The sequence below is a fragment of the Ammospiza caudacuta genome, chromosome 4 (assembly GCF_027887145.1).
Source record: "Ammospiza caudacuta isolate bAmmCau1 chromosome 4, bAmmCau1.pri, whole genome shotgun sequence".
In the NCBI taxonomy this organism is placed as follows: domain Eukaryota; kingdom Metazoa; phylum Chordata; class Aves; order Passeriformes; family Passerellidae; genus Ammospiza; species Ammospiza caudacuta.
Window position 1 is genome coordinate 35,630,463 of NC_080596.1, and position 20,650 is coordinate 35,651,112.

Consider the following 20,650-nt stretch of genomic DNA (forward strand, 5'->3'; position numbering starts at 1 on the left):
CACGGGCGGGCGGAGTACGGGAAGAACCTGCGCCCTGTCCTCCTGGGAGCGAACACCGACCTTTCCCCGGGCGCTGCCCCGGGACGGCGACGGGAGGCGCCCTGAGGGAAGCGGATGCACCTGCGCGCGCCCCCCCTCTCACCCCCGCCCCTCTCCTCAGTGGCCGCCTGTGACGTCCCGCCTCGCCCGAGCGCGAGGGAGGGCGCGCGGCGGGAAGCGCGTGCGGGTGCGCTCGCGGACAAGGGGCTGTGACGTCGCAGGGGCCCCCAGGGGCCCCCGCCGCGCGCGGGGAGGGAGGGGAGCGGGAAGGGACGCGGAGCACCGGGCACCTCGTGACGTCACAGCTGCTCCGGCCGCGCGCGGGTAGGGGGGGGGGGGGGGACACACACGCCGGGCACCTCGTGACGTCACGGCCGCCCCGGCCGCTTGCGGTGGGAAGGGGGGGGGTGGGGGCACAGGCGCATCGCGCGTGCGCCGGGTCGCGACCGCCACCGCCCGCCCGGGAAAGGGACCCGCGGGAGGGACCGTGCACAGGCAGCGCCCTGCGCCACAGGGAACGGCCCCGGCGAGGGCTGGGACACGCGTGAGGGGTCACAGCAAACAGCTGAGCTGTCTCGGCCTCTTCCACAGAAGCACCGAGTATCTGGAGCTGGACGGGACCCACAAGGATTATCAAAGTCCAACTCCTGGCCCTGCACAGGATCCCCCCTGAATCCCACCTGTGCCTGAGAGCTTTGTCCAAATGCTCCTTGAGCTCTGGCAGCCTTGGGGCCGGGAGCACTTGAACACGGAATGAGGTCGCCAGCCACCGAAGGGCATTTGGTCCTTTCTGATAAACCTGAACTGCTTTTGCTCCTTTCTGATCAATCACGTGGTGCTGAGCCAAGCAAAGAGCTCCGTCCACACCTGCAGTGAGCACAAGCAGCAGCCAGGCTACAAGCAGAGCTCCACTACAAAAGGCAGCCTGGAGCATCTCCATGCTCATTTTCAGTGAGAAGACACATGCACAAAACACACCCACAAAGGGCTTTACATCAAACCTCTGGAGTTTCCAGAATCAGCATTCTGAGCTGTGGTCTCGTATGAAGAGTTAAAACCTGCCAACCCTTCCCAAAAGGAACAGGAATGTACTACAGGAATGCCAGAGCCTACACAGGAAGGCAGTTTTCGTCCAGGTGAGGTGAGGCAGCTGTGCCTTGTACAAACACACTGAATTCGTGACATAAAGGTGGCAGCAAAGGGACTTTGGAACTCGTGAGCAAGTACAAAGCATTTACTCCATCAGTTCCTCTCCAGGGAAACACTCTGTGCAGCAGGGCCAGTACAGACCAGAGGATGTTTCCATTCAGACCAGCAGGAACGGATCTGTTCCCATCTCTGGGAAGGGAATGTGCATTACAGGCACTTGCAACAGCAGCACATTTCCAAATCCCCTCAAACTAAAAAGTATCATGGAAGTTGTGCATCCCTGGGTATAATACTTGCATGGGTAACTCAATCAGCAGTGGTGAACCCCTGTATTTAACAGGACCTGGCTGCCAGGTTCCTCATCCACATGGACACAGACACAAGAAAATGAAACATATTCCCCTGGCACTCATCACTTTTCCCCTCATCTGAGAACAAGCATTTGGACCAAGTATCTGCTCTTGCTGTGCCATACAGTTATTATTTAATTTTAAGAATATTTAGAAGAAAATATTAAATTCTGTTTCAATTCACTTTCTTTTTGATGTTTTTGTAGTTTTTTAAAAGTCATTACAAGGATGAGTGATCCAAACTGAGATTTATTTTTTTTTTTAACTTTTTTTTTTTAACATTTCCCAATCTGAAAGAAGACAAGAACGGGCCAAGGAGTTCCTAGAGAAATATAAAGCATGAATTTTATCACAGGAGGTAAGTAAAGAAAGTATTTGTTTACAAGATTGATATCACAGGACTAGATGAATTTCTGTAAGAGAAACACTAGGGAACTGATGAGTAGCTTGGAAACACTTGAGCTGAGAGGGCTTTTTCTCCTTGCAACAATCATGTCTTAATTGTAGTTCCCTCTTGAGCTGAAGAAAACCTGAATTTGTAGCTGCAGTTTAAACATTTGGTACATTCCCCAGATTCCTCCCGAGCAGACCAAAGCAGGCAGGATGGCAGCCAAGGATCCGGTCCATGAGGAGAAATTCTGAATGCTGGGTAGAGTTTCAGATTTCCATTAAGGCCACAGAAACAATTTATCTGCGTTGGAGAACGTCAGATCTCAACAATGAACCCAAAAAATGCTTCAAAGCCATCCCAGGGCACATTTTTCTTCTCCAAAAGGTTTGCAAGAGAGCAGCTCAAGCCTGTAAGAAACTGAAGTCGTTCACTTAAAATTTCTGAAGTTTAACAAAATGTTACAGATAAGTGGAATGAATTATATATTCAACTTTGTACTGAAACATTTATTGTGGCAAAGGAAATAGTATTAATTTTAAGAGTTTGCTATTCAGTGAAGTCTTTGCTTTGTATGGCTTTAGACAGCTGAAGTGAGGTTTTTGTTTTATTTCTGACCTTGCAAATACAGATTTTCAATTTTCTTATGTTTTGCAGGAGTCAAGTGAGCTTCCAAGAGGTCAGTGTGCGTACTGCTCATTTTGAGGGCTTTTAGGAATGATTTATTTTTAATTTGTGACCAAGTGCCACAGCCTCTGCCAGTAGAGGCCTGGGCAGGAAATGCCCAGAACACCTGAGGAATCTGGGGTTTAGATAAATACTTTATGAGCAGATGGTCTTTAACAGAAATCTTGGTCCTCCCCAGGGCTGCACATATTCCTGGGGCAAAGCACTTGGGGAAACTAATGGACAGCACTGGAGCGGTCAGAGCTACATCACTGCAGTAAAGCAATGAAAAAACCAAAAATGTCTGTGGAAACCAGGAACAGGGTAAAAAAAGAGGAAGAACTGGGAAAAACCACACAGAAAATGCATGGGTTTGCAGTTCACTGCAACAGCTGGAACTGGAGGCACAGATTTAGGTCAGTGTGGAATTCTCTGCTGCACCACATGTTGCACCTCTCTTATTTTCTCACTGGAGCTGCTGGACTTTATTTATCAAAGCTTTTGGAGGGCAGAAGGACTGGTGACATCGTGCCAGAGACTCAATCTCTCCTTTCCAAGTGAGGGTGCCCTAAAGCCCGTCCCAAGGCCTTCTGCTGGGGCAGCTCCCTCAGCACCACCTCCCACGGGAGCAGTGCTGACTCCAGAAGCTGCTGCCAGTCCCTCTGGTGGGTGGTGGAGATCCATGGTGGAGCTGCTGCAGCTGTCCCAGGGCTTCTTTCCTCCCCCTGGAGAAGCTCTCTCGCTGCTGCTGTCCCACCATGTAGCACCCTGAAGGTTCCCCAAAGGAAAGGAATTATTTCTCCACGAGTGACACTCCTGGCAAGCACCCTGCTGCCCGAGCAGGGCAGTGTGTGTGCTCTCTGCTGCTGGAGCACTCTGAGGTGGGGTTAATTCACTCCTCAGTGAACCAGGAAGATGTTGGCAGAATAACTGATTCGATAGCTCAGTGATTCTGTCACGCTCTTGCTTTGCAGGAGGCCAAAGGTTCTCTCTGGCCTAAAAAAGCATCACTCCTGACAGGCTGGGAGGCATTGCTGGCCACTTAACTCCAGCCTCTGGAAGCACCAGAGGGAGAAAGAAATGAAAAATTAATGCCTTATTTTTTTATCTTCCTGTGTGGGGCAAGGACAAAAATACAGGCCTGAGCAAAACAGATGTTTTCATTTGTTTGCACTGAAAGAAACAAGAAATGCTCTGATAGGATTCAAGTTTCATCTCAGAATTTTGAAGAATACATTTTTCTTCTCTCTTTTTTAATTTGAGGTATGCTTAATTAAGAATACTCCTTTAAAATAATGCTTTTGAAGAGAGTGATTTCTTTTTAATGCACTTGTCCTGTTATTTTGAGCTGAGTAATTTTTAATGAATTCTTAGCAAACAAAATATTCCATTGTTTACACAGTTCTTTTTACAAGCAATTAGAGTCAGTAACACTCCATGAATAAGACCTTTTGCCACTGGCTTTCATGACATGGATTTGAAATATAAACATTACTAAAAAAAAAATTTCAAGCTGTGAATCAAAGCTGTTTCCTGGGGCTTGGAGCAGTGTGGTCAATGGAAGGTGTCCCTGCCCACGGCAGGAGTTTGGAATGAGATGAGCTCTGAGATCCCCTCCAACCCAAACCATTCTGTGATTCCATGATTCTATGATTTCTGGAAGTTTGAGCACCAGTCTTGAACCCTGTGTGACTGGCTGACTCAGAAAGCATAAATGGTTCCCCTTCCAGAGTTCCCAGGGGCTTGTTACTTCTGGTTCAGTGGTGAGAGACTCTGGGAAATATGTGCATTTCTCTGGCCTGGCAGGACTCATTTTAATATTACCTTGCCATGTAAACCCAAGAGAAAGATCTGCATGTGGAAAAGCTGGCTGTGACAACCCCAATACCATCAAGGTGAGGAACTAAGTGTGATCTTGGCTGACAAAACTCCATAGAGGCTGCCAGGGCTGCAAGGGAAGCAGGAAACACAGGAGCCCACATTGGCATGCCAGCACTGAAATTGTGCCCAGCCTTCCTTCTGAATGCTTTTGGTGAGTGCTTTGTAAACACTTCCAGGCATTTCCTAAAAGAAAAATGTGAGAGGTGACTGTAATTTGATCTACCACATGTTTTAGATTTGGAGCATCCTTTCAATGAAGGAAGCTGAAGAAGGAAATGAATATCAACACCCCCTGCTTCCCATCCACAGGCATTGCCAGCATGAAAAGGCTTTCCAAGAGGAGGGAGCAGAGTTAACCAGAACTGATAAAGAGGTAGGCTGGAATTTTATGGGGGAAATAAGTCAGTGTTGAGATTTTAGATAGGGGAACGTGGTCAGGGAGGTGAGAAAAGGGAAATATTTTAATGACAAAAGTTTGGTCTGAAGACAAAAGACTTGGTCAGAAGAGGAAGATCTTAAAGAAACCAGTGCATATGAGACACTGTTGACTGGAAAGAGACTGAGTTTTAAAAAAACCACAATTGTGAGACTGTGGAGGTTTTAAACCTAAGTAGAAGAGAAATGCAGCAGCTGGTTTCATGACCCAGACAGCAGGGAGTGCTCATGGCAAGAATAAAACAGACATAAGAATAAAGATATGCACAACTTCCAAACCATGTCCCAAATCACCACACCTACCTGTCTTTTCAATTTCTACAGGGATAGTGACTCTACACTTCCCTAGGTAACCTGTGCCAGGGATGGACAACCTTTTCCACGAAAAAAAATTTCCTAATATTTAACCTAAACCTCTTCTGGTGCAACTTGAAGCTGTTTCTTGTTGTCCTATCTCTTGTTACCCCTGCTTTCATGGTGCCAAGGGCTGCTGTAATGAGCTCTACCATTCTCAGTTCCATCAGTTCTCTGCCTAAATCCTCTCCAGACACACATGAACATGCAAAGTCTTTGCTTCTGGTTTACATTTGGGTCAGGTGAGTGAAATAAACACCATCTCCAGCTGACAGAAACTTCTTTCCCATACTGATTTCTACCTAGAAATTTTTTTTGATTCTGAACTACAGAGAGGTCTTTACATTTATTAAAAAGAAAAAAAAAACAAAACTTGGTAGAATCCAGAGGAAACAAAAATATGGTATTTCCAAGATAATATCCCTGTAGAGAAGTAGCTTCTATGTTTCTCCTTTAGAGAACCATTTGCCAGAGATCAATTAAACTGTGATTGGGATACAAAATGAAATATCAATCCAGCAGGAAATGGCAACAGGTATTAATAGACAATAGACACACATTAGTTACATGCACTCACCAACAAGAAGGCTTGGGTTGCCTTATCTTGGGAAAAACAAGGATCAGCAGGATACACAGGGAATTGCAGTAGATGTACCATCACTGCAGGCAGGCAATGCAAAGGGTGCAAAAAACACTATCACAGAGAGAAAAAAGCTATATCAGACACAGGAAAATATTATTCCCACACTGAAATATAATTTAAAGGACATTTCAAAGTATTTTAAGGTTTTTAAAATGTAAACAACAGTTAAATATTTATATGGGGTTTAAAGTGTTTTAGAAGTTCTGAAGTATTGCAAAGGCACACTTTTATACCAGTATAAATTCAGAAAAACTGAGAATTAAGCAATCATAGGACTGTGGATTAAGTTTGAACTCTGTCAAAGTTTGTATTCTATGAAGTTTGGATTCCGTGGGATCCCTTCAGCACCACCACAGCAGAAATATGGAACAGTTACCACTCCTGGGAGCTGCTGGGTGCCTCCTCCTGCTCCCACAGGTGAGGTTACAGAAGAGCAGTAACAACACAAACAAGCTGTACTACCACTGAAAACATGCACTGAGGAGGAAACTCCTTTCAGCTCATGTGCAGGAGTAGGGAAGCTTGCTGATGTTATTTTAGGAGAAGATCCTTCTATTATTTGCCACATGGTAATTCCAAAATATCCTAATGAAGTAAATAGTGTCTATATGTATTTCTGCACACTGATATATATACACACACACACACATAAAATGGACAAGAGATTCTAGATCTTGATAATTAACTGGATACATGTGGGAGCCATCTGGACCACCCAATTTCCAGTCTTGTTCCCTTCAACACTTGCTGAACCCTAAATTATCACAGCTTTTTAGGCATGCTGGCTGTAATTACTGTGCTGCTGGGACATTGTGCATCCAGTCTCTGTGAGCCCTTTGGCTGCCTCCTCTGAGCACTTCAGTAATGAAGGAACTAAGTGGAGGTTTTTTTATTGGAATAAAAGCTTCCTCATCTACCATGCTGGATAAACCAGGGGGTTTATCATCATCTGGACAGTGGGAAATAACTCTGCAGAGCTGAGTGTAATATCTGTGCCCAGTTTCCTGAAATGTAAAGTGACTCAGCTGGAGGCAAATTCCACGTGCTTCTCTGCACAAAGGCGAGGATGTATGTTTGTAAACAGACAGATGAAGTGTTCTTTGGATGGTTTGTGTGCTCCTTCTGGAGTGACAGCCTTGATCTCCCCCAGCACCAAAAGATTATGGATAACACTGATCAAACAACAACCGCTGGCATAGTGTTGATTTTCACTTCACAGGAATTTTCATTTCTATGAATATTACAACACTGTACATACAACTACAAACATCTGTAGGGACCCTTCTCGCAGGCTCTGAATGCTGCTGTGTTTGGTGTGTGCAGAGGAGAAGCACCTGACAAGCAGGGGACAGGAGCTGGGTGTCACCAGGAGGAGCAGCTCCCAAGGCTGTAAATTGCATCAGTGATGTCCAGCCTTCAGAGTAACGAGGGACAGAGCCACGCCAAAGGGCCACCCTGGATAAAAGCTTCCCTCCTAATGCACTGCAATCTTCTCTCCTTCTCTATAGCAGGGAACAAAATGGCATCCCCACCTGTTTCTCTCCCCTTTTTTTTTTTTAATAAGTTACTTTAAAAATGTCAAACTCCATAGGTTATCTACTGTCACTTACAAGAGCAGAGATTTGTGCCTCATCCTCGTGCACGATTTGTACCAGAGAGTGCCAACACAGGCATTTTCTGGTCCTTCTTTCTCCTTCAAATATGTTCTGTCTGTGCTCATTCAAAGCACAACGTTTTTAAATTACAGAAATACTTTCTGAGACTTTACAAGTTGAAGAAACAGGTCGCTTGGAGGATTTTTGTCAGCATTTGCAGGGCAGGTATTAGAGAAAGTTACTTTGAAGTATCCCTTTGAACAGCAGATCTGTGGTATGATTCTCTTCCAGCTCACTTCTGCTGCAATCCAGAGAAACAAATTGATTTTTCCCCCCTTTTTAATTCTATTTGAGTTTTGAAACATTGGTAATTATTCAGCCTTTATTTCATGTCACACACTGCTAACCCTGGGTTTGTTTGGGGGTTTTACTGTTGTTTTTAGGAAACAGAAGGTGTCAAACCCAAACTAGGTTTCATAACAAAGCCATTACATAACTGCCCAATTAGCAGCTCGTTCAGTGCTATTAATAGCAGCTCCACATCCAACCCGCTCTGTGCAGTGCTACAATAACTGGCAAGAGGAGGCTTCTCATGAGTTATTCATTCTCAGACGAGAATAAATGGACTTGGTGGAGATTTATGAGATGCAGAGTAACGTGCTGTTTATTAGCTGCCAGGCTGCTGCCTCTTGCACTGCTCTCTGCGTTGCGTGACTCCCAGGAGATGCTCAGCCCCGAGAACCACCCCTTCAAGCCAGTGAGGAGATCCTGTGTGCATCCCAGACAGAGACACAGCTCCCACCAAGGTGGGTTCCAAGCCAGGAGCCCCCCGGAGTCTTTTCCTATGGCACAGTGTCTGTAGTTTGGTGTCACCTTTCACTGGCTGACAGGCTGTAATTCACTCTCCAGTGACAGTGGTGTTTCACCCCACGGTGTGCTGCCCTGCTCCTCCATTTCAACTGCTCTGGGCTGGGTGTTGCTCATGCTGTGACCACTCAAACAAAAATACCCAGAGCAATCTGAACAGTCTTTTGAAAGATTTTTTTTTTTTACTGGAGTTTTGATCATCTTAAGCCACTTAGGCTGCTGACCACATAATCTGATCCAGAACTTCTTGTAATTTTCTGCACAATACTTTTTTTTTACTTCCTAAGAGAGATCAGATCCGATTTCTATTTTTAAAATAGGGTACTTTAAGTGTTGCAGCATGTGAGCTGGTTTGATCTTACATTCCTCTGTTCCTGAACTCCAACCTGGAAATAAGGAATTTGTGAAGAGATTTTCTGTGGCCTGATGACAACCTTACATTCTTTACCACAGTGACTTCCTTTTATATTGGATCTCTCACCTGATAAAAACACGGGTCATATCTCCCTCTATATATATCTATACATGTCTCTAAAATAATTTCTTCTCCTGAGGTCCATATTCTCTTCTCCTTGGGTGCTTCCACTGCTCCTGAATTCCAGACTGGTTAAGGTTTTACCTCTCTTCACTGTATCATGATTCCCATCACGGGCTGTCTGGGGATACCAAAGGCTCTTGCACTCCTTTCCCCTAGGCACAAGTTACTTCAGAATTAAGGATTTACTTACATTGGTACAAAATGAGCTGCATAATTAACTGAATATTGACTCAGGTTTCTGTTCCTGCATTGCTTCCTTGTTGACATAACTGTCCTTCAGCCCTCTGTACTTGTCCTACAGTTGTATGTCCTCCCTGGGGAAAAAAAACAAACAAGGAGAGAGAGACTTCCGTGATCACAAATCATCAACCAATCACCCACCAAACTGGACGTTCTTGTAGCTTATAGAAAGCATGACACTGAAGATGTCAAGATGGCTGCCACACACCCCCAAGGACACAAGACTTAGTCCCAGCCTTACTGTTGGTTTTTGCTAGGTATGTACATGCAAGTGTCCGAGCTCCAGTGTAGATGCCCTGGACACCTTAACTAGGTAGATAGGAGTGGGTATTTCTGTGTGCTTGATTTCAGAGCTAGGTAGAAAACAACAATTGATTTTTCTTTCTGAAAACACTTTCAAAGATATTGCCTTGGTTTTGACAAATTTTATAGAAAAATGGGGGGAAAAAACTAAGTTAAAATCAAAGGAAAATTTGAGTAATAGTTTTTCAAAACTCAGTAAGACATTCAGAACTGGAACAGGCTGAACATCTCTGAATCCTGTCTGAGCTTCAAAAGAGACATTGCAGGGATTGCATTAAATTAGGCTGCTATTCTCCCACTTTGCTGAAAAAATGAGTGTCCTTTCTATGTAGAATAACTGGCTAGGATCAGCTTTAAGAATGGCTGGCAAAGGACTTGGCATAGAAAAGCAGGCTTCCCCTCCAACCCCACAAACTAGCTCACCTTTGGTGTGGGTCTGTCTAGTGAAAGCCTTACAGAAAAACGACTGTGACCTATTTTGTTTCATAGCAAACATGGCTCTGATGCTCAGATAAAGATTCCTGTATTTCCTGAGTGCTCAAAGCTACTTACATGGGAGAAGATTGCTTGGTAAGTAAGGATTTGTAGGATCCAACAAGCCTAAGAGCCTAAGAAACACGGGGCTGTCAAATCACCGGTCCCTCCAGCCCTGGTCTCTCCCAGCAGGAGCTTTCTGGGACCCCTGACTCTGGCTTTATGTGATCTGTACACAGCACCAATACAATCCAGACACAATCAAAAAAATATCAAACCATTCAAACAGCTTTTCATCTGACAAACCTCCACGTGAAGGATTAATATGCCCTGAGAGATTCAGAGAGATAAAAGCTTTGTGTTTAGTTCAACAGCCCTGCAAAAGGGTTCAGAAAGTTGCTTCCCAAGTGTTAAAATACAGCCCTCATCTGCATTTGTAATTCAGCGTCCCTGGAACTATAAACAGCAATAGCTTATGCATAAACTCACCCTTCATCCATCATCAGCAGAAAAATGAGTTTATCCATGATGTAAGATTTCTTCTTTCCTTCAGATTGTGGAGATGGGGTTCTGGTTGTATTGTTTCTCTCATCATCTTCCCAATCTCAGCTGAAAAATAAGACATCTACTTGACCTTGAAGCCTCTGATATGAGGAAAAGCTATTTTCTAAATGATTAAAGTGAAGCGGTTCTACGCAGTTCTCTGCTCTACCTGCAGTAAAGGTTTACTCATCTTTTTTTGAAGAAAAGAAAAAGAAGTTAAAAATATTAAAATCATCAAGTAAAAGCAATGCACCGGGGTTTTCTTAATTATGCCAATTTTGGGGAGCCCCTAGAAACATTACAAGTTTCTAGTGTGAAAAAGACATGTGGTTGAGACACTTTCTCATAGTGTGTCTTTCTTAACAAGCAGGGATTTTAAGTATCAGTCCCAAACATTTTTCCTCAGTAGAGCACATTTGCTCTGCCTGTCAGACTCTTTTTTTTTTTTTTTTAAGGTGGATGAATATGTTTAATAACTGAACTACTGGTAATGGAATGATCTCCTGTGTTGCTATAAAAGGAAAGCATATGCTTTTATAGAAATTATTTATAAGCAAATGCCACAGTTGAAGTTATGAGCATTATAAATAATGCCTGTCAGCTGAAATCTTTCTCAAGTTGAAAACTAGGTTACTCTAAGCTAAGTGAATGGAGTAACAAGGAACTGGGGAGATTGAAGGTAGAAGTACCTCCCCGTTTGCATAATGACTGAACAGGAGGTAAGAAAGGAATGCTGAGACATGAGTAGCTGCTCTTCTCCAGGAGTTTTCAGAGGTGCCTGCACAGAGAGCTGGGCTGTGTGTGCAGGGACCCGGGCACAGGCACCTGCTGAACCCCTGGCTGTGACAGCCCTGACAGCGTGCCAGAGCTGCCAGCAGGTCATGAGCTCACCCCAAGGAGCTGCTGGGTCAGGGGGCCTGGGCTCAGCCCTGCCTGGCATTGTTTGCTGCCTTTCCAGCCCAGGCCTTCTGGACAGGTTACCTGAGAGCCTGGCAACTACTTGGGAATCATGAAAACTGAAGAGGTCACTCAGGAAAACAGGAATAGGGAATGAAAGGGCTCCACAGGAGATCCTGGACCAGTGAAGATGTCTTTGCTCGCTGTCCCATCTTTAATTAGTTTACAGATGCCTAACTGAGCATTTGCAAGTTCACTTCTTTTAAAACAGATTGATAGGAACAGAAAGGGTTGAATCTATGGAACTGCAATGTGAATGACAACATTTGAGGCAACAGAAAATCTCAGCAAGGAATTTAAGAACTACTTGGTTTTCTTTCCCATTTTTTCACTTGATTCCTTTGCAGGTCAGCCTGCTCACAGGCCTGCTCACAGTCTTTTTTGTAGGCATACAGGAATTGAACATATAGGACCAGAAGGATGTTTCTGGGACATATCACCCATCTATACTACGGGCAGCTTCCCCTCTTGCCTTGCTCTGCTAATCAGATTAAAATTCTACTCCAAGCCAATACAACATTATCAGTTAGAAAACTTTGCTTGGTAGCCAGCCCACACATACCCATTTTCAGCTTGGAGCCATTTGTTCAGCTACACTGTTATCCTTTAATTTCCATTAGCTTGTCCCCAAATGCTGTTAATACCATTTGTGTGTTCAGAGTGCAGCTGCATCCTCTCTCAGTCCTTGGTTTCAGGCTCTGATCACAAGACAGGTTTTTCTTTTCCCTGTCATCCTTGAATGGCTGCTCAGAGCTGTTCAGATCAGGCTGTTCCATCCCCCTGGCAGCTTTTCAGATTGGACTTTCTCTTTTTAAAATATGGTAAAGCCAACTTCTACCCATTACTTAAAATTACATGTCTAAATCAGGTTATAATTATTATTTGGGGGACATCTCATCAGCCCTTCTCTATGCTTGCTTGAAATAGAAAAAAAATACTATATCTACAGTGATAAGTTCTGGCACCACAAGTCCCATTTAACCATCATCTGAGTAAGACAAAGTCAAGCCCATCTCTCAATAGTTGTTTCCAAGTGATAAGGAAACTAGATGCTCAGACACCCAACTAGAGACAGCCAAGATTTAACGGGGATTTTATCCAAAAGAGGAGACTCCCTCCCTGTCCATGAGAGAAGAGAAAGTTTGGGTTGGAACACTGGTTGAGTAGAGTACACCAGATATTTGATTTATCAACATTTTTCCTCTTACCTGTGCTCCTTTGCATACAGTGACAGAAATAATTTGTTTCTGTGGGAAACAGTTGTGTTTCTGTCCCTATTGTGTTTTAAAAATGCATTCTATGTAGTGTATTTTGCATTAGCAAATTGGAAGACCACTCCACTGCACACATATTGCACATATATACAGTGATCAATATCATACTGCTCTATTTCTTAAAATCAGTCTAAGGATTCTCTGTATGGCTCATAAAGGCCCCAAATCCCATTTTTTCCCTGGCTTTAGCAGCACATTACTGTGTTTCCAGGGGAGATAGGTATGACTTACCATGTCTGATTGTGCAGTAATAGCTGTCCAAGGATTTACAACCTTTGCTATCTTCTTGTTACAAAGGATCCTGCCAAACATGAGCTTTTCTTTCAGGAAAAACAATTAGCCATACACACTGAAATCAGGAATTATTGCCATTTTGGAACTTCTCCGAGGTTTTGGCAGGGTTGCTCTGGAGACCCGTATAACCTCTCCTGATGGTTGGCACCCCATAAATATCAGGGGCAAGAGCAATCTCTGCTTATAATTGTCCAAAGGAATTCACTTCTGCCTCCTTTCATGATGTCATTGGCATTGTGAAAAATAATTGCTGAGGTTAAAATGTCTCTGGATGACCTGTCTTGCAGTAAAATTGCTAACTCACAGTCACCACAACACCCCAGGGCTGCTATCGGTGGCCTGCCCACTGCCTGATTGCAACCATTAGTCTGGGAGGACAGACGGCTCAGATAAAGAGATTAAGATAAATTCTCTGCATTGATCTCAGATTGAGAGGAGAAATGGAACTTCTTCATTTGGAGATGGATCAGTGGAAATAACTTTCAAATACTACTGACTATTTCTGAGGTGAAAACAATTGTTAGTGCCTTGCAGCAACAGAGTTTTCTTATTTAAAATGAACATCATCGTTCAGAAATAATTCCCAAATTACCATCTCATTTCCCTTCCCCAAAAAGGCATTAAATGTGATCAGTGTGCTCACACAGGGAAACAAATAAGTGGTAGAAAATTAGTTCAGTGCACATATCAACTGACTAATGGGAGTTCTAAAGGCAGTGAAGAGATGCACAAGCCCAATTTGCTCCCCTGGCTTGGTTTCAGGATCCTAAAAGAAATCCTAGAAATAGGAAAAGAGGAAATCCAGAAGTGCCCCACTGGCTGTGTAAAAAGGTTAAAGGCATCTTGGATAACTCTCATGCTGTGGTGAGCCAAGGCTACACTGGTAAGGGGACCCTTAAACTGACAGAGAAAAGTAAAAACAGGAAAGAGAAGGCAAAAATAACTTAGCAGGAGTCAAGATGGCAAGAGAAACTTCAAGGAGCTGCTTAACAAAAGGAAAGATGTAATTTAAGTCTATTGCAGTGGAGAAATAATAACACAAAGAATTTTATATTGTTTAGCCTGTATCCATCTGAGCTACCAGCACTGGCATCTGGTGGTGTTGGGGGTTGGTTTGGTTGGTTTTCTTCTTTGTAAATTAAATGTTAAATCACTGCTTGGAGCCAGAAGCAAATGGGTAAAAGGGAAGTAATATCAGTAAATATAAAAAATGTGGGTAATCAGGATGACAACAAACTGGACACTCACTGTCTTGAACAAAGCTCTACAAATTGAAGCACAAAGAGGAATTGACCCTCAGTTTCTTCAACAAGAACATCTTTGAGCACTAAGTGGAGGAACAAACCTGTAGTTTGATGGCAGCCTCAGGTCTCTACTGCTGAAACAGCCTCAGGATTTCTACAAATTACAGAGGAGTCCCCAAACACAAGAAGCCATTTCCAGCACTAAATAACAGTATATTTTAGTTGGTGTTTAAGAGACAGTTCCACAAGCCAAAATCAATTTTAAAGAACATGAGGTGTGAGAGAAAATAGAATTAAACTGAAGGAAGTGACAATTGAGAACTTAATAAAAACACTTTGAGTAGATGCCCCCAAAACCACAAGTCTGGGCTAAAAAAAGAGAACTGCAGGTTAAAAAGCAGCGTGGCTTTGAAGGAAATGAAAGCCACAGTACAGCAAAATAAATATTGGTGTTTTCATTTCCTTGCACTGTTCAACAGCATTCCCTTCATTCCCAGGCATGGGCTAAGAGAAGAAGGAAAAGGTGACAGCAGTGACTCTAAGTGAAATCTTGCACTTTAAAGAAAGGGAAGCAAAAGGTGTGGAAAGACTCACTTGGCAAGCAGAGGTGAAACACTGAGAGCTTTTGAAATGTACCTTTGGTCCCCATGCTGTCCGTGGCAGCTTTGGAGCAGTTTGGGAAGCAGGAGCATCACTCACATCACCCCAAAAGCACTTTGTTTCAGGAGTTTTGTGTTTGGCAAGATGTGAAGTGGTAAAATGTCAAGGGCAGGTTGTACATGAAGAAGCAAAGGACAGCTGCCTTCCTCTACTGAAAAGTAAAAATGAAAATGACATTTTGAATATAGAAAAGTAAAGACAATTTCAGTAAATGCAGCTGTTGGGAAAAAAGGCCCAGAGCCTGTTTGAAGCTCATTAATGCCAATGATAGGTTTGAGAGTCTGACAGTTGGGTAAAGATGCTTCTTTTCTGGGTAAAATATTACAGTGATGCCACAGGGTGACCTTCAATTCTGTTCTTTTCAGAAAGAGCTGTAAAGGACTTTCTGTCTGCCAGTCTCAAGGACAAGTTTAGCAAGAGCACACAGGGCATGACCCATCCTCCTTCCCCTTGCCCGAGTCAATTACACACCAATTAAATTGTGCTCCCACGTTCCCCTGGTCTCCTCTCCAGCCTCTCATCAAGCAGGTATTTAAAGGAAGCACTTCCTTCCTCCAGCACTTGCTAATGCTGTCAGCCCAAGGTGAGAGCAGGCTCAGAGCAGGAAAAGCACAGAGCAGCATCCCAAGGCTGCCCATTCCTACAGAACCTGATGCTTTATTTCAGCAGCTCCTCTGGGGCCCACTCTTTCAAAGCTTTACATTTCTTGCCAGCTCAGAGGCTCCAGTTTCTCTAACGTTTTCTTTACGGTAACTCCTGGCTGCACCAAGCCAAAAGTACATATTTTTCAGCATAGATAAATCCCTTTCAGTCACATCTGAGAATAAGACAAATACATGAGCATTCGCTACATCTTACTATGAGCATGGACAGAAACAAGGCAGCCAAGGCAATAAATTCCAGGAGAAAGGCTTCTCCCAGGTGACCAGCAGGAAGTAAATGAACAAAGGTACATATGTTAGGCAAGGCAGAGTCCACAGCAAGACATGTAGAAGGGAGGGAGAGAATAAATCTTTCCCTTATTCTCAGTGGAACTGTATTAATCTTGCCTCAATTAGGCTTTTCTTACCTATTCCTTTTCTCCAATAGGCAAGCAAATAAAATCCATAGGAAGGATGGAAAGAGGAGAGCCATGGCTGAGGCAGAACGTTTCCTTTGGATGTCTGGAGAAAAACCACCTTCCATTTCCACTCCCATGGGGTACAGAGTGTCTCTTATGTACAGTAACAGAACATACACACTCACCTCTTATGGCCAGGGTACCTGCTGCACTCCTACACAAAGAAATTCCTGTGCCCTAGGTCTGTGCATGTAGGGGGATAGAATATAAGTAAATAAAGGTAGTATAGAAAGTAATCTTACCCTTAAGGAGTTGCAGTTGAACCAATTATTAAAGATTGGGAGCAGGCCTGACTTTAACAGGCCACTGCTGTAGCCAATAACAAGAAGAGTGCTATAAAAGAGTGGGTTGGTTGGTTGAGGGAATCTGGAGTCAGCTGGCTGCTGTGAGGACAAGGAAGAGTCAGTGCTTAAAGGAGTTGCCTACCAGAAACATCAAGGAGGCATGAAATTTTAGCAATATGAAACCTTTGCAATATAATGATAACGTGGGAAGTGGGGATTTGGAGGGGACCTTCACAGTAAAACCTTCAGATGTGACAGTGTTGAGGCATGTTAATGATCTGCTATGAGCAACTGACACAGCATGCAGAAACAGACACAGAAATTATTCACAGCTTTCTTACCCAAAGGCTGTTCCCGTTTATTGAAAGCACAATCTGCTGCAGTCAGCAAGATCTACCTCCTATATTTCTGCCCCAAAAAAGAGAACATATCTCCTCATCTGCCTAGCCATCACCTTCTGATGTACCACAGTACCACAAACCCCTAAAACCAGCACTGGATTAACACAACATTGTCACCAGGTAGGACCCAGCAGCACTTCCCTTCCTCATCACCACACATCCCCAGGGGAAGCCCATGAGCACACTGTCCCCAGCCCTGAGTGACCAGCTATTGCCTTCTGCCTTGCTCTGCCATTCCCACAGCCCTTCCTCAGCAGAGCACTGTGATGGTCCCAGACTTCTCTTCCTCTCTCACTGCCTTCCCAGTGCATGGCAAAACCCCTTTCCAGGCACACCCCCTTGGACCCAGCATTCTGCACTTCTCCAGCTTTGACTCAGAGCTTGGGCTCCTCTCGTGCTCTGTGTTTTCCCAGTGCCCAGCACAACAGGGAGCTCCTGGGTGACCTTCCCCTGCTCCTTCCCTGTCCTTGCTTACATAATGTCTATGACTCATTCATATCAAGTCGCCCATAACATGCAACATCTGGGTCTGTTTTGGATTTTCTCCTTCCTCTGTGAAGTTGTCAAGACAGCTTTGGGATATTTTGTCTAAACTTGATCCTTATAAAGTTGATGTAATTAGGATGGGAAATCCTTTCCAATTTCATCTTTTGGGGGATAATCCCATGTTGCTGTATGCTATTTCCTCACTGGATGTTTGTGTTAGGAGAAGCCTTTTCTTCCTAGTTGTGAATTCCATGTAGTTTTGGAACAGATAATCCATGGGTCATTAACCCTTTCTGTGCTCCTGTTGAGCTCCTCTTACCTTGTACTCCTCAGCATTTCCCCCCCTATGTATATTCCCTTGAAAGGCTCCTCCATCTGTTTGGTATTTGAATGCTTGGAACAGACTCTGTTTCTTGGGGGATGTGGCCCTTTCCACATAGGGCATTATCTGTTTTACCTTTAAAAATGTACCAGATTTGTAAATTTGAGGGTAATGATTTATAGCCCAACTGGTCATAATTATCTCATTACTAGTCAAATAAGGACTTCTTCCAAATATCACATAACAGATGGTGAAGAGAAATTTTATTTCCAGTTCTTCCTAGACTAACATTTGAGGTAGCATGGAAAAAGAGAGGAGAGGGCAGAGCTGGACACAGATGGTAAACATATTTGGTTTTAATCAGCATTTAAAACCTTCTCCTATTTTGGCCAAAATTTCTTACTTTCAAATCTGACTCAAAATTGATCAACTATTTACTACTCTATAAAGTTCATCTGTTTTTGTTTTAAGATGCAGCGATGTCACAACAAATCTCTAAGTTTTAATAACAATATAAAACCCAAACAAGCTACATTGTACCAAATGTATTTACATTTTTCTTAGCAACAAATTTCTGTTACTACAGTTGTAGCAAAGTAGAGATAAACAGCTGAAAAATATCTATGGGGTACTGTTCATAATCCAGGATTTGATGTAAAGTCCAGAAACTTTAATTTAAAGACTGAGTCATGTAAAAGGCAACTAGTACTTATATTACAGCTATACTAAAAGACACATATTTTTGTCTGTATATTTTAGATTACTGCATGGCTAGTGATTCTTATCCATTGTGAAATCTTAATAACCAACTTTTGATCTTCTCAGGAATTTTATTTCAATGTATACTGGGTAATTGTTAGTTATTGGCCATTTATTAATTTTCTTGACCTTGAAACTAGTTACATATTTTAAGGGGAATTAAAGTAATTAATTATGATAATACCCATAACAACCTGATCATATAGTGGAAGGTATCTTAATGTACATACCCTTCTATCACAAAAAAACCCCAACTATATGTAGACAAAAAGAAGAAGAGAATTCTAAAGAAAGTCCTATGTAAGAAATGCACATTACTGCCATGTTAGGAGCCACAGGATTCTAAGAGTACCTGAAATTCCCTGGACAGCTGTAAACCAACACTAGCTTGATTATTTATCTGCCTTTTCCGATACATTTGCTGAGTTGTTGTGTTTGGGGCATGAGGAAAATGTTTGATTTACTCTTAGAGTTAGTGCTAGAGATTTTAATGTGTGTTCTCATTTTTACAGCAAACCTCTCTTGTGACTTTGAGGCACCCACCTTTTGCCTGTTTCCAATGCATATCCGTCAGGAGGAAAGAAAACGTTCTGTCTCATTTTTGGGCAAACCACGGCAGTATCTCCTTCCCATCAGTGCCAATGTCAATCCCTTCTTTGCTACCTGGATGGGAAAGATTTAAAATTTGTTACAGTAATTTAAACAACAGCAGCAATTTTTCAGCTTTGTCAGCTGCCTCAGCCCAAGCACCTCCTGTTTTCTACCAAACCCTTGTGCTCTCCCTGCATCCCCGTCTGAGGCCGGCACAGGCTGAGCCTGTGTGTCAGCCATGAATGTCTCCCTCAAACCCTCAGCCAGCACCATTCCCCCCAAAAACCTTCCTGACTTTTCACAGGAATCCAAACACACAAGGCCCCTCACAAAGAGCAGTTTACTCATCCTTGCCTGACTTCAGCCTCCTGAGGCATGGAAGAGCTCCTCAAGATCTACATATTCCATGGGTGGTGCTTGTGGCATCCCCCTGACACACATGACAATACCCAACACAATGATACCCTCCAGATGAAAGGCTCTGGAGGAAAAGTCAGCCCTGAGCAGCCATTCATTTTATGTGATCACCTTCTACAGAGTACATCTGGGACCAAAAAGGGAATGATTTCCTGTTCAACTGAAGGCAGGAAAACCAGCAGGATTGAATAAAGTAAGTGAAACTGCTGTGAAATCCATGGCCTGGATGGTCTGTGCACTGCTCCTGGTGACAACAGGGAATTCAGTTTCTAGCATGTGGCACATAACTGTGGAAAAGTCCTGGAGTTATGTGTTTTGTGTTTATGGGCTGGCACAAAGCTGAAGATGTGGTACAAAGCAGTGGTAAATAGAGAGACATTAGTTGGTTTGGTTGGTTTGGTCTGTTGGGGTTTTTCTTGCTAAAATCTCAGGTTTATAGCTGGTCCTGTGCTGGGTGAGAACCTGACTCAAGATTTCTGTGTTTGGTACCAACACAACGCTGCTGCAAATGCTGCTCACAGTACCCTGAGTGGTGAAACAACAAAACCTATGGAACTGTGGAATCACTGGGGCTGGAAAAAACCTTCAAGGCCATCGAGTCCAGCTTTGACCAAACACAGCCATGGCCAAGAACCCACTGAATCTATGGTATATTCTGAAGGCTGAAAATTTACCATGGAAATTTGACTTGAGGAAAACATATGAACATATTTTCTGCTCATTTTGGTGATACAGATACATGTAAAACTCAGGGGGGAAAAAAAGCTTGTTCTTCAAGGTTGTATACACTGCTAATAAATAAAAAATGAAATCAGATTATAAATACCAGATCCTCACACAATGAAATTCACTTTCCTTCCATTGATTTAAGCAAGTATTAAATTGATTTAAAGGCAGCTGTGTCAACTTCCATCACCAAGGGGTTTGGTTCTGAATATCTAAGAACTTGATTTCTTGATGTCTTTTATATTTATCACTCCCATGGTGCACAGAGAGGCTGATCATGTCTCAGCAAAGTGGAGTTTGCCAGACAAGTGAAAAAAACTCAGACCCCTCACCATGTGACCCCGGTTTAGATCATTCCATGTGGGGACACATATGGATAGGGAAGTACATTTTTGCATGTGTATATATATATATATATATATATAAACATATATTTTATATGTACATGGAAATAAAATCATGTTGATTACATAAACAACTTCTTAAATGATATATATCTAAAATATTAAAATGAAAATTACCAAATCCTTCTGGCTTGATCCCCTGCCTTGTCTTTGCTCCCTCATGTGTATTCATTCATCCCTCATGCTGGCTTGCCCCTGAAGGACCAAGGTCTGTAAGCAGAGAGAAACTTCTCTAAATCTCAAATT

At 43.2% G+C, this 20,650-nt stretch overlaps 1 protein-coding gene across 1 annotated transcript in view; it reads right to left on the reverse strand.

Annotated features, from left to right (window-relative positions):
* Positions 1 to 9,146, reverse strand: part of LOC131556533 (calcium/calmodulin-dependent protein kinase type II subunit delta-like) — a 128,961-nt gene extending 119,815 nt beyond the window's left edge. Inside the window, exons 1-2 of the mRNA XM_058803172.1 lie at positions 9,096 to 9,146; positions 5,840 to 5,956 (exon numbers count right to left, since the gene is read on the reverse strand). The gene's annotated coding sequence lies outside the window, so the exon portion shown is untranslated. The remainder of the gene's footprint in view (positions 1 to 5,839; positions 5,957 to 9,095) is intronic.
* Positions 9,147 to 20,650: the final 11,504 nt, after the last annotated feature.